At 40.7% G+C, this 13872-nt stretch overlaps 1 long non-coding RNA gene across 1 annotated transcript in view; it reads right to left on the bottom strand.

The window, feature by feature from the left end:
* Positions 1 to 10350: 10350 nt before the first annotated feature.
* Positions 10351 to 13872, bottom strand: part of LOC113603386 (uncharacterized) — a 28485-nt gene continuing 24963 nt past the window's right edge. Inside the window, exon 3 of the long non-coding RNA XR_003424964.2 lies at positions 10351 to 10490. This is a non-coding gene — a long non-coding RNA (uncharacterized LOC113603386). The remainder of the gene's footprint in view (positions 10491 to 13872) is intronic.

Raw genomic sequence — 13872 nt, 5'->3', positions numbered from 1 at the left:
GTTTCCAGGGCATCTTCCCGGTGTGGCTCAGTAGCATTGTGACTGCAGGAAGGATCTGTGATGTCAATGGGGTTGACCCCCACACTTTAAGTCAAGCCCCCAGGGATTCAGAGCTTCAAGGGTTTTCAGTTAGTGCTCATTGTCATAAAATCACTAGGTCCTTCACCTCTTGGTCTCATTGGATGGGAAGTGGTTATTTTTAGGCTGACATTCACACCTTCCCCTGATTTCACCTTCCCATTTGATGGAAGACCAGTTTCCATCAAATTAGATAGACAAAGAGAATGAACTGCTGCCATACTCCCCAGTCTTCCTCCAAGTGTACTCATTCAGGAAGCTAACTCTTGTGGGCCACTAGGGGGAGTCTCACAAAAAATGCAGCAATAATGACGGGAGTGGTAGGTCCTGGTTTTAAACAAATTAAAATCTTGAGTTTTTTTGTTTTTTGCTTTTTGTTTTTTTGTTTTTGTTTTTTTAATAAATAAAATCTTGAACTTTGGGTCTGTAGAGAAAATCTTGCTTGGGTACTTGGTCAACAAGATGTTGATTGTTTCAGCTCTGAAATATTCTCCTGAGTTCTAAAATTGGAATGTGTACATTTTGGTAATACTACTTGGCCCTCATATACAGAAATTATATTTTTGGTTGAGTTACTTTTCAAATTATGGTGGCAGATTTGCCTTGTTCTGAGGACACATAATGTTCAGGATGCCAAATGACAAACTTAGATCCCACAGATAAATACTGCCTATGATTTTTTGCTTCAGGGGTATGTCTTCTAGTGCTTAGCCCTTAACACTTAGAAATACAGTATTTCATGGTTTGTAAGCTGTCCAAACAGCTCATTACACCATCCTAATTATCATTTTATCAAGCACCAAGGGAAATGGCACACCATGAGTGGGAGCCAATGGCTATGGATACCAAGAGAGTGGGTTAGAACCAAGACTCCTCAACCAACTGGCTACTTGGGCAAAATGACTTCACTTTTTCAAGACTCAGTTTTCTCATCTGTGAAGTGAGTTAATAACATTGATCTCATAAGGTGGTTGAGGATTAAACGCAATGATACACTTAAAGTACTCAGCTGAGCGCCAGACTGGGAATTCACTAAAAGGTAGCTATTATTAGTGATTATCTCTCAAGTTGGCAATTATCCAAGAAATAGATACAGGCTCTGTGTGAGAAAGGAAAACTGGATTTGACCTTGCTAAGAAACTTTTTGTGGTTCTCTCCCTCCTTAAATTCAGCTTTTAGTCGATAGCACTTGGCTAGAAAAATGGATTCCAATGAAATAAGAATCTAATTTGTTTGTTCTCTAAATGGTTGCTTGGTTATTAACATAGCAGTGCAATAGGATATTTGTACCACTGGATTCCCACCTGACCAATGTGTACGTAAAATCCTTCCTAGAGGGCAGTAATCTTCTAAGGTCTATTCTAATCCAGGCCTACCGAGAGTAGAGCCCAAAAGCACAAAAACCAATAACGTTCAGTTTAGATCTTAAAACTTAAAAATGACATTATATTCTGATATAACTCTAAATATAGGCATAAAGAAATAATTGTGATGTGGTGGGCAGTTAAAGGGGTTGGTGAGTGTTGAGGGTCAGTGGAGACAACCACTGTGTGCTGTGCACGACACAACCCTAGGGGCATCTTTCACGTGATAAAACTAGATTTCCTATTTTTTTTTTTTAAATTTTTTTTTTCAACGTTTATTTATTTTTGGGACAGAGAGAGACAGAGCATGAACGGGGGAGGCGCAGAGAGAGAGGGAGACACAGAATCGGAAACAGGCTCCAGGCTCTGAGCCATCAGCCCAGAGCCTGACGCGGGGCTCGAACTCACGGACCGCGAGATCGTGACCTGGCTGAAGTCGGACGCCTAACCGACTGCGCCACCCAGGCGCCCCTAGATTTCCTATTTTTTACAAGTTTTCACACATATGTAAAGAAAATGTCTTCTTCTCAGGGCACCTGGGTGGCTCAGTCAGTTAAGTGTCTGATTTTGGCTGAAGTCATGGTCTCGCGGTTTGTGATTTCAAGGCCCGCATTCCGTTCTGTGCTGACAGCTCAGAGCCTGGAGCCTGCTTCGGATTCTGTGTCTCCCTCTCTCTCTGCCCCTCCCCCACTCACGCTTTGTCTCCTTCTCAAAAATAAACATTAAAAAATTTTAAAGAAAATATCTTATTCTAACAAGCTCAGTATATCAGGACAATTTTCTAGTAATCTCTGTTGTGTTGAACATTTCACAGTTTAGAAGATGTTCCTCAGGTGCCATCTCTTGAATCCTCTGAGGAAGGCAGTGCAGACACGAATATCCCAGTTTTACAGATTAAAATACAAGGAGGTTCAGAGAGATTGACTCACATACATGGATGGTGAAACCCTGACTGACCAGACCCCAGGGCGGCTAACCCTTAGCCTTGTGTACAGCCCCCCTGCGATGATCATACTGGATTCTGCTAAGCTGTAAGTGTTGGACTTCCATTGTAAAGGGTGCTCAATGCAAAGGGAGTCCTTAATGCTCCCTCACAATTATATTGGATGTCCTCTCCACAGGACTCTCCTACTCTCCTAGATGACTCTCTTGCCTTCCCTCTGCGCTCAAACTGCCATCGGCTGCTGCCATCCTCACTCTCAGCTCATGACCGTTCCTTTATATGTAATCAAGAAAACAGAAGTTATCGGAACAGAATTTTGATGAGCCCACATGCTACATCTACAGACCCACGTGCATCTCTGTCCAAAAATTTTGCCCTCGCTCCTCTTCCAGCGAATGAGCCATCTGTGTTCCTTGTTCAGGCCTATCCCCCAGTTGTCCTTAGGTCCTACTCCCTCTCAACTAGTCAAGGACTGTCTTCCCATTTTGCTAGATCATTTCCATCAGGATACAAACACATTTCCCCCCTTCTATCTACCTTAAAACCAACCAACACCTTCTTTCAATCCTATATATCAACTACCACTCCCCCTACCTTTTGTGGACAGGAAAACTCCCTGAAAGTGTTTTTATTTTTCTCGTTCTAATTTCTCTCTTTGATGTGGTCTAAATTGTGTGTCCCCTACTTCTTCTATCCCCTTCATATGTTGATGGCCTAAGCTCAAATGTGACCCTATATGGAGATAAGGACTTTAAGGTTAAATGAAGTCATAAGGGTGAGGTCCTAACCTAATAGGATTGATGGCCTTATAGGAATAGAAAGGAATCTCAACCTCTCTGTCTCTATCTGTCTTTGCGGGCTTAAACACACACACATACACACACAGGAAGGTGAGAACCCAATGAGAAGGTAGCTGTCTGCAAGCTAGGTAGAGGGGGTCCCCACTAGGAACTGAATCTGTTAACACCTTGATCTCAGACTTCCCAGCTTCCAGAACTATGAGAAATTAATTTCTGTCATTTATGCCACACAGATTATGATATTTTTCTATAGCAGCCTAAACAGATTAAGATCCTCTCGTATAACCAGAATCAGGCTTTCTGTCCCAGGTGACTTCCACTAAAACTGCCCTTGTCAGGGTCCCCTGTGATTCTCTGTTGTCTGTCCAGTGGTCAGCTGTCAGTCTTCCTGTCATTTGCCCCATCAGCAGCATTTAACAGAGTTGAGGGCTGTGTGTTCCTTACTTGGCTCCCCGGGCAACATGTCTCTCATCACCCTGCTATTCCTTCCCATGGGTTTCACATTCATCTCCCTGACCTCTGAACAGGTGATCAATGATTTCAGTTTTCTCAGAGGCTTCCTGAAGGTCCCATGTTCTGGGAATCCTCAGCCTTGGGAAAACCAGAATAGCTGGTCACCCTTCCTGTGAGTGTTGTGCCCCAGAGTTCAGTCCTTGCACTCCCACACTCACCACCTTAATGAGCTCAGCCAGTCTCATGGCTGTAAGCTGGTAATCCCTCAAATCTCTTCCCCCTCCCAAAGGTGCTCCCCGTACAGCCGTCCCTATTGCAGTAAAATGGCACCAGGCTTTTTCTAGTTGCTCAGGCCTCAAACCTTGGAATTCTCTTTTACTTCTCTTTTTCTTTCATCCCCTATGTTTGTTGCACCTTAAAAATATATCCAGAATGGGTCACTTCTCGCTGCCTCCTCTGCTGCCACACTGGTCCAAGTTATCATTGTTTCTCCTTTGGACTATGCCAATGGCTTTCTAAAACCAATCTCCCTTCTGTCAATCAAACTTGCCACCCGTTAATTATTCTCAATGAAATAGCCAGTGATGTTTTCAAAGTTAAGACCAATCATGGAATTCATCTGCTCAGAGTCCTTCAATAGTTTTCCATCTCATAACGGATGAAACCTGTGTTTAGATCTTGTGTCTACATGAATTTTCCTGCACTGTAGCAGTGCTAGGGGAGCTTTCTCCTCTGGAGACAACTGCCTCAGCTCCTAATTACCATCGGCACCTCCCCCAAGGCCACACCACATCCTACTAGGAAGTCTCTCCTCAGGTGCCACCCATGAATTTGCTATCATTCCTACCTTGCCGTTTTTATCCGTCTGCTCCTCCTCCTTCCACTTGCTGGCAAGGCGCCGTTCTTCCTTCATCGGTTTCTCGTTACCCCTTCTGTCTCCCCTACCTCTGAACAAACAGCTTCTCCCCAGACACCTAATTGTAGCCAAGCTCTATGGTGAAGTCCCACCTTGCTTAACTATGTTTCCTGCCTGCAATTCCCTCTGCCCTTTGTCTGACTTTGGCTGATAGCCAAATGAGTTGACTAGTCAAATTAAGAAGTGCTCGACATTCAAATGTAGGAAGTTTGAGGATTACAATGACATAAAATGGCAAGGGAAAATATATACTCAGGAGAAGGGGACTCATCTTTGTATGTCTAGCACACATATTCATACGTATAAATAGAGTTTCAAACTAACAAAGAAGCAAAACGCAACACCTAAGAATACTGACAAAATCCCACGTGGCTCATAATGCAGAACCAAGGTAGGTAAACTAATACTTCAAAGGCAATGACAAGTGAGGGCACCTGGGCGGCTCAGTTGGTTAAGCTTCTGACTCTTGATTTCGGCTCACATCATGATCTCACAGTTTGTGGGATCAAGCGCTGTGCTGGGCTCTGTGCTGAGCAGGGAGCCTGCTTAAGATTCTCTCTCTCTCCCTCTGCTCCACCCCTGCTCTCTCTCTTGCACTCTCTCCCTGTAAACTAAAACAATTAAATAAAGCATGAAAAGTTCTAAATAAAAAAGGCTATGACAATGTGAGTGAAGATTTATTGTGTTGCTGCCAGATATGGGAGCCATAAATTTTGGTGGAAGCAATAAAGGCTTGTGCTCATTGTTAAATTAAAGAATCTTTATGATACTGGCAGCAGGAATGTTTATTCTTGCTGCTCTAATCCCATGGCTTATTTTCCTTTTTTCTCAGCAAAAAACTCTTTTGCTGTGGCAAATTTTCTTGCTCTGCCAGGGAGGCCCCGAGTGAGGCTTGTGGATGCAGCATTCTGCTCTAGAAAACTCACCTTGACGTCCCTGATGGTGCCAGCTCACCAGGAACAGGCTGTGGTGGGCCGCCCTCCCATGTGTGGCTCTAATGACCTCAAAGAGCTGATTTTTGTCGTCTAGTAAGACCAGTGTTCCCAACCATCCAGCCTAACATGAGCACCAGTGCTTCAAGGTGAACAGAAATGTCTGTTTGAAAAGCATATTAATAGAGTCTAATCCCAAAATCGATGAATGTATTTTTGGTTCTAGACATCCACACATTTAGCCAAATGGCTCTAGGACAGAATTTAATATTGCATGTGTTTGTCTCATCAACAGAAAGGGTAACGAAACCCATAAGAGAGTAGTTTTCCTGTGTTCTGGGAATACTTCTTTGCCCCGTCATTAAAGTATATAAGGTGAGTTCTGTACAAAACTCACCCCTGAGCGACCTCTGGGGCCCCCTCCTTCAGTATGGGTCACATTAAAAGCATCTCCTTGTGGTTGTGATGCCTAACCTTGTAAGAGTTTGGGCATCTTCCCTTTACTGTTAGAATGACTTATCTTGAAAAAATTATAGTAAACATAATTTTATCCAGTGCATTTTTTCTTATGAATTTGTGACCAGTTTTTCATAGGTATCTAAACAACTAGATCAAACTGGAAGGGGATAGGGAAAAGGTCAAACATTCACTGAATGCTGGGGCGTCTGGGTGGCTCAGTAGGTTAAGCTTCCAGTTTAGCTCAGGTCATGATCTCATGGTTCATGAGTTTGAGTGCTGCTGTGGGCTCTGTGCCGACAGCCCACAGCCTGGAACTTGCTTCATGGATTTGGTATCTCCCTTTCTCTCTGCCTCTCCCCCGCTCATACTTTTTCTCTCTCAAAAATAAATGAAACATTAAGAAAATTTTTAAAAAATTCACTGAATGCTTACTACATGCAAGGCACTGTGTGTGCATTTATAAATATAGTTCAGTTAATTCTCAACCAAATGAGTATTATATCCCATTTTACAAGTGCAAATTGAGGAACTTTCTCAAAGTCACATAGCAGTGTTTCGGGTGAAAGTCTTTGCTTTTTCCACATTGCCAATCTACTTATCTTTGAAGTCTCTCTATATTTTCTTCCTTTTCTGCCTCCTTTTTGGCATTACTTCTGCCCCTTGCTGGATACCTTGTATTTTAGACACTGAAGTTTTCTGCTGAATCCATTCAATCATTCATTGACTCGTTGATTCTGTAAGTCAGTCATAGAAACATTCAAACATTGATTGGGTACCTCTAAGTACTTTTCTGGACACTGGGCATGCAGCAGTGAGCAAAACAAGAAAAAAAAAATCTGCCATTGCTGACTTTTTAAAAGGGAGGGTATAGTAAGTGTGATGAGTACAATTATCAAGAATTGCAAAAGTGAAGGCATGCTGACAGTTCAAAGGAAGGACACGCAGCAGCCTGCGGGGAAGGAGGGAACAGAAGACTTCTCAGAAGTGACATCTCAGGAGAGTCTTGTGGCCCTGTAGGAGTTGCCTCTATTGAATGGATGAAGTATGTTTCTGCTTGGCGAATGCCCATTCCCATGGCCAGGAGGGCAGAGTGTTGTGAACTGGGAGGGTTGATAATCAGAGAGGAGGCTGTGTAGGTGAGTAGAAGCCAGATTCTGAGGGATCTTGGATCTGTGTGGGCATTTGAGGAGTTTGGAATGTACCCTGTAGACGGAAAGCTGAGTGGTCACATAGTATTTACTTGAGGACTTTGGATGTGTTTAAATATAAGAACTCAGCCTGAAAAATTAATCAGTTTTTCTATTCAAACAAAATAGACCAAATATAAACCTTAAAAATTTATTTTGTAAGAATTGGAGTGTCTCTAATTATTTTTTTGTTTTAAACAGTCTATTCAATCTGTTCTTTAATATACACATATATATGCTTTTACATAAATGTGATAGAACATGGAAATGCAATAAAGGATTAATAGTCTGAATATGTAAAAATATACATTAAGGTATACAACAAGGAACACTTATAATCATCCCTTATGAAATAATCATTGAAAACAATCTTGTATACATTTTGATGTGTTTCTTTCTGGACATTTTTCTGTGAACACATACATATAATTATATGTGTATATGTATATAATTAGGTATATAATTGGCATATATGTATAATTTTATATTCTAGTTTTTTCATTGTCTTAATTATATGTATATTTTGACATGTTGCATGTTTTTACATATTTTTTGAAAAAAGGATTTTAAGGGTATATAAGTATATTCTATGGCTGCCATAATTTTCTTCTAACTGCTTTTTTAGCTTTGACATTTAGATTGTGGCCAACTTTTTTTAATGGAAGTAGTACTGCAATAATACTGTAAACAAAACCATTTTATGCATCTCTGATTATTCTCTAGGAAAATAATGGAATATTTGTGAGGATCTTGATACACACTGCCAAATTGCCCTAAAAAGAGACTATTATGCTTTGTAAAGCAAACTGGAAATATGTCACAAGAGATGTAAGGTTTTTACACCCAAATGCAGAGACTGCCCATCTTAAAATATATTCTAGGGAAATATTCCAAAATACAGAAGAAGACTCACATATAAATACATTAGCCACAGTGATAACAAAATATTGGAACCAGCTGGATTGTCCAGCTCTGGGGATGCAAGAGTATTACTTTTGTCGGATTTAATTATGACAACCATAAAAAAGTTTATTAACAATTATTTATGATTTGTAAAACATATACATTACAATAGTTAAGTGGAAAACTGAGATACAAAATGTTATATATGGTTTGATTTCCACGATGTTAAGAAATATTCGAGACTAAATTTTATCAAAGCTTTTTGGGAGGAAGAATTATGGATAATTTTTTTCTAGTTTACCATATTTTTATTTTGTTTTTAAATTTATTTATTTAAACTTTTTTTTTTTAGTTTATTTATTTATTTATTTTGAGAGAGTGAGAATCCCAAGCAGGTTCTGCACTGTCAGCGTGGAGCCCAACGCGGGGCTTGAACTCACAGTGAGATTATGACCTGAGCTGAAATCAGGAGTCGGATGTTCAACTGACTGAGTCACCCAGGCATAGCTTTAAACTTATTTATTTAAATTCAAGTTACTTAACAGAGAGTGTATAGTATTGGTTTCAGGAGTAGAACTTAGTAATTCATCACTTGCATATAACACCCAGGGCTCATCCCAAGTGTCCTCCTTAATACCAATCACCCATTAGGCCATTCCCCTCCCACCTCCCCTCCAGCAACCCTCAGCTTATTCTCTGTATTTAAGAGTCCCTTATGCATTGCCTCCCTCTCTGTTTTTATCTTATGTTTCCTTCCCTTCCCCCCAACATTCATCTGTTTTGTTTCCTTACCATATTTTTATTAGTGAATTGTTTTTGTATTTTAAAAAGTAAGGTAAATCTTTTGTTGTGCAATTGTGGGTTTTTTCCCTCCTAGATTTCCTTACCAATGTCAGTTTTTGGATAAAATTTCAGCTATAATTTCATTTTCTAATGGCATGAACCAATTTTAAGGTTTGCTTAAGAAGTCACACTAGAAATCACTGGAGCTTCCTAGCTGCAGACTGCTTTGAAGAGAGCAGGCTGAAAGTGGCTCTCCTTCCGAAATGCTTCCACAGACTGCACTTGACAGAGATGGATATGGGGTTTACAGTCAAGAATTCTCGTTGGGTTCCCGACTTGCCCAGTTTTCTGCATCTCTTAGAAAGTAGCAACAACAAAAGTTCTTGTCTGATCTATTATTGATTTGTGGAGAAGCAGGCAGGGAAGCACTTTCGGAGCAGAATGTTCAGCTGCAGGCTGAGAAAGCACTTTTCACTCCAAATCTCAGACTCTATTTCCATCAGTCAATAATCTCTTCTAGATTGTAGTTTGTTTTTATTTTTTAAGATGGACGAGAAAGTTATTTGATGTGACATAAAACTGGAAATGTTTTGAAGGGAGTTCACTAGGAGACTGTTAAAATTTTGCAAGAATTGAGGTCTCTGTAACTTTTTTTTTTTGTATTTTAAATTCAACTTCCACATATGTACATACATATGTATAATTTTACATAAGTACATGAATGATATGTATTTTACGTGGTCTTTTTTCTTTCCATTTTTGCTTCCTCCCTCTTCCAGTCTTCTCGCCAATGTGAGCTACCTATCATGTAGCCTTAGTACTACCTTTATAACTTCAGGATATATCAAGTAAGCTAAAACATTCCTTTCCCACTCAGATTTTTGGGTGAATGTTACACTTCAAATGTTAGCCATGTTTGAAAGTAGTATGGCAATGTCTTCTCATTAGTAGTTAGTTCATGCTAAAACTATGCTGAGGGAAGTGTTATCTGATTTTATGTTAAGGATTTAAGATCTAAATGTTTTTTTCTGGCAAGTGAACAGATTCTTCTTTATGCTACTCCAATTTTAAAAATGTTCAAATAAATGTTCTATGGCTTATAAAATAAAAAATATTTCCTGTGGCCATTTCTGGGGAAGGGCACAAGGGAACTTTCTGGAGTGATAGAAATGTTCTATAATCTTGACTGTGGTGGTGATTACAGAGGTGTGTAGCATTTGTCAAACTCTATTGAACTATATGTTTAAAATATGTCCGTTATGGGTAAACTCCACATAAATAAAGTTTATTAGACAAAAGCATTTCTATTCACTGAAGCTGTGGTTTTAGAACTTGCTTTGAAGACATCGTCATTTATCGCTACAGGCCTCCTCCCTCCCCCATCTGTGATGACATGTGGGTTTCAGATGATTAATTCTCTGTGACCATTTTAGGACTGGGGCGTGATCGAGAAGCAGAAGTGGCTTTTCAGGTGACAGGGCGCCACTCAAGGAAATGTCATCAGAGCTGTTTGCATCACAACCTCAGTCTGCCACAGAAACTGCTCTGCTCTGTCTTCTGCCAACAGAGTCTCCCAGGTGGTGGCGAAAGATGGTGAAGGAGGCAGTTCTTGATTTGGTGTCATGGAGACAGAGTCCAACTCTCTGTGTCAGTACTTCTTTCTCTTTCATTACTGCATCAAACACAGTTCAGGAAGAGTGATAGGTACAAGTTAATAAGACAAACAGTATCATTTCTGAGCCAAGCATCTCTCCAACTGCTTGTTGGAGTATCTCTTAAGGCAGTTTGGGGCTGAACTTAATTATACTTTTTATTCTATTGTTTACTTTAATCATGGTGATGACTAAACTCGACTATAAGAAATGGCTAAAATACCCTTGGTTAGAAAGAGTAAAATTAAGATTATGAAATGGGCAAAGCAGATTATTTCCTTACCACCACCACCCCCCCAGCAACATTTGGCCTTATAATGGACACCGTTCTTGAAGTTGTCTGTTGCTGGGGAGACCCAGCCTTTCATCTGCATCTTGCTTCATATTATACGCTACAGAGCTGGTGTTCATGTGCACTCTTCATTTGTATTACTAAATCCCACAGAGGGTCTATTCATTCTGGCTTCACCCGCAGCTGAGGCAGGTGCAGAGTAGTGTTCACTGGGAAGAAGATCATATGGGGCTGGAAAAGGCAGAAGGTAGTGGAAGTGTGGCAGCGAGAGGGTCTGATGGGGAGCCAGCTGGGTAAGTCAGTGGGACGGAAGTGTCTGGGTGAACCTGTGACCTGTATGCGAAAGCACACTATCTACCAAAATGTCTCCAGTCACCTGTGTCTCTACCTTTAAACCATGTTTCGTACTTACTTTTTGTATTCGCAAATTCAGTTTAAAAATGCAACTTTTAAGAAACAATGCAAATGTAATCTAATATTAGGTTTCTGACATTGAATAAGTGAACTTATGCAAATAACACTGAGTAAAACTGGACTAATTCAAATTTATTGTATAGAATCTGGGATAGCTTATGAGGGTTGAAGTTTTTGATAACTTTTTTTAGTAAACTCTTTTTAAAAAGCTCAAGAGTCTAAATGCTAATGGTATAAAAAAAGTTGAAGAGGGAAATTGAATATACTTATGAGGGAAACCTCACTACTTTGAAGAAAGTCAGAAGAATGGATTTACGTAAGTATGTCTGGTATGTATGTATGTATGTACATGTATTTATTTGCTTATTTATTTTAAAATCTCTTCAAAAAGTCCTTGGGAATTCTACTGGATAATTCTTTGTTACCCTAGTTTGTTTAAGTAATAAATAAATAATACATAAATACAAGTGTATTGAATTACGAATAAACCTACAAATTCAATAAGGCAGTTTGAATGTATTCGAATTGAAAGAAGGAGAACAAAAGATGTTCACATTATAACATTAACACGTGTAATAAAGGAGTGCCTGGGTGGCTCGGGTGGTTAAGCATCCAACTCTTGGTTTTGGTCAGGATCCTCTGGTCAGGATCTCATGGTTGGTGAGTTAGAGCTCTGTGTCAGTCTCTGTGCTGACAGCATGAAGCCCCCTTGGGATTCAATCTCTCTCTCTCTCTCTCTCTCTCTCTCTCTCTCTCTCTGCCCCTCCCCCACTTGTGTGCGCACGCGCGCTCTCTTTCAAAATATAAATAAATAAATAAATAAATGTGTAATAATGGAACGGAATAAATGATGAAAACTGCAGAAAGTCATCCAAATACCCAATAGGAGTTTGTCCTTAACATCTCTCGAGGTGGCACACGCAAGTGGAAGGACCTGGAGTCTGATCCCACACTTGGTGGGAGGAATAGGGGACAATATGGCCCCAGACTATGTTTCAGTCCCTGCACGGGCCCTTCCCCTATTAGCTGAGTGTGGTGAGTATGCCTCTAGGTGGAGCAAACCAGTTTTTAAAGGGAAATGCCTCCATCATCTCCTGGGGAGCATGCCTACCAGTGCCCTGGCTTTGGACAGGAGAGGAAAAGCCAGTGAGGACTGGTTTGCTCCTGAGGGAGGAGAATCGCTGGGACGTGTGGGAGACTGAGAGAGTATCCAGGTGTGGACCCTTATGGGCTTGGGGTGACCTCTCCTTTGTCTGCAAATCTTTAGCCCTTCCTGATTCTTTAAATGCTGGGTGAGAATGGTGTTTTTGGTTGTTTGTTTTTGGAAGCCAGTGATCAGTCAGGGATTTGTGACTGGTTTACACTAGTGTAACAGAAATCCAAGCACTAACACTGGAGCTGAAAGTGAGAAATAAGGCCTGCAGATTTCACTTGATCCAATTTGTGACAAAAAACAACCTTTGTTGGGGGTAATGACTCCAGTCTTACGATGAAGCAAAACCATGAAAAGTAGGGCAGACAATGAAAACATTAGATCCTGGATGACTTCACAGAGTGCTGTCAAGCCTCTTTTGAAAACTTCCCTATTTTAAACTTTCAAGTTTTTTGAAACAATACAATCCCTTTATTTTATAAATCAGCTGGAATAGGGTTTTCTGTTACTTAAAGTAGATACATCCTAACTAATATAAGTAATAAAAAGAGTATTACTACCTTATGTGTAGATCATACTCTTTAGGTCTTAGGTCAGGAAGCTGTGACTCAGCCGAATAGTTCTAGAAGGAACCGTATCAGACCAGAAGAGTTTATCAACCCCACTGGTCACAAATAACAACTAGGTAGAAAGAACATAAGTGTTCCTTTAATGAACTTGCCATCCATCCCAGGGGCCATTTGATTGTGCTGACTTTATGCCCAGACTCAAGGGAGATAAAGTCTCCAGGTGATTCCCCTTATTAGAATGACTTACTAATAAGTCATATTATTAGTAAGGAAATAATAAAGTAGGACATTCTGTGACCAAGACTTGAAGGACAAAAGGATACAAAGAGGAGGCTCTGGGAACTGCTGAGAGGTGCTAAAAGGGAGGAGGGGGAGAGGAGAGGAGCCAGACTCCTCACTGGGTCTTTATCCTGGCTTCAGCTGCTTACTAGCTTCCTAGAGACAAGAGTGGGAATCACTAGAGAGGAGGTTCTGCTACCCTGACTCTGTGCTCCTATCAGGAAGGACTGCTGTCAAAGGTGCTTTAAGAACAGAGTGACCAATCCCAATTTGTCCAGGACTTTCCCAGCTTTTATCCTGAAAGTCCCGAATTTTGGAAAACCCCTCAGTGGTTGGTCACCCTAGAATCCTGTGGAATTTGAGGTGGGGCTAGAGGTTAGGGACCTTGCAGGAAGTGGTGCTCTCTTGGACTCAATATTAGTACCAGGGCAGGATAAAGTCAGAGCAGTGGAAGCCAGTTTGGAAAGTATGTTTCATATAAGAGATTTACTTTTTTCTCATTTCAATTTGGATTCCAGGATTCCTTGATCCAGAGAAAGGACAGAGCTGTTACTACTAAGGTTCCCAATCACACTTAGATATCAGGAGGCCAACAGACCTGAATTCTTGTTCAGGGGACAGGGATAAAGGGATTAGAAATATGAGGTGCAGGGGGTTGGCAATAGAGGCCTGGCTATGGAGTAGGTTTCTTCTAC

Source organism: Acinonyx jubatus, chromosome A1 (genome assembly GCF_027475565.1).
Source record: "Acinonyx jubatus isolate Ajub_Pintada_27869175 chromosome A1, VMU_Ajub_asm_v1.0, whole genome shotgun sequence".
Taxonomy (NCBI): Eukaryota; Metazoa; Chordata; class Mammalia; order Carnivora; family Felidae; genus Acinonyx; species Acinonyx jubatus.
This window is presented reverse-complemented; position numbering and strand designations above follow the sequence as displayed.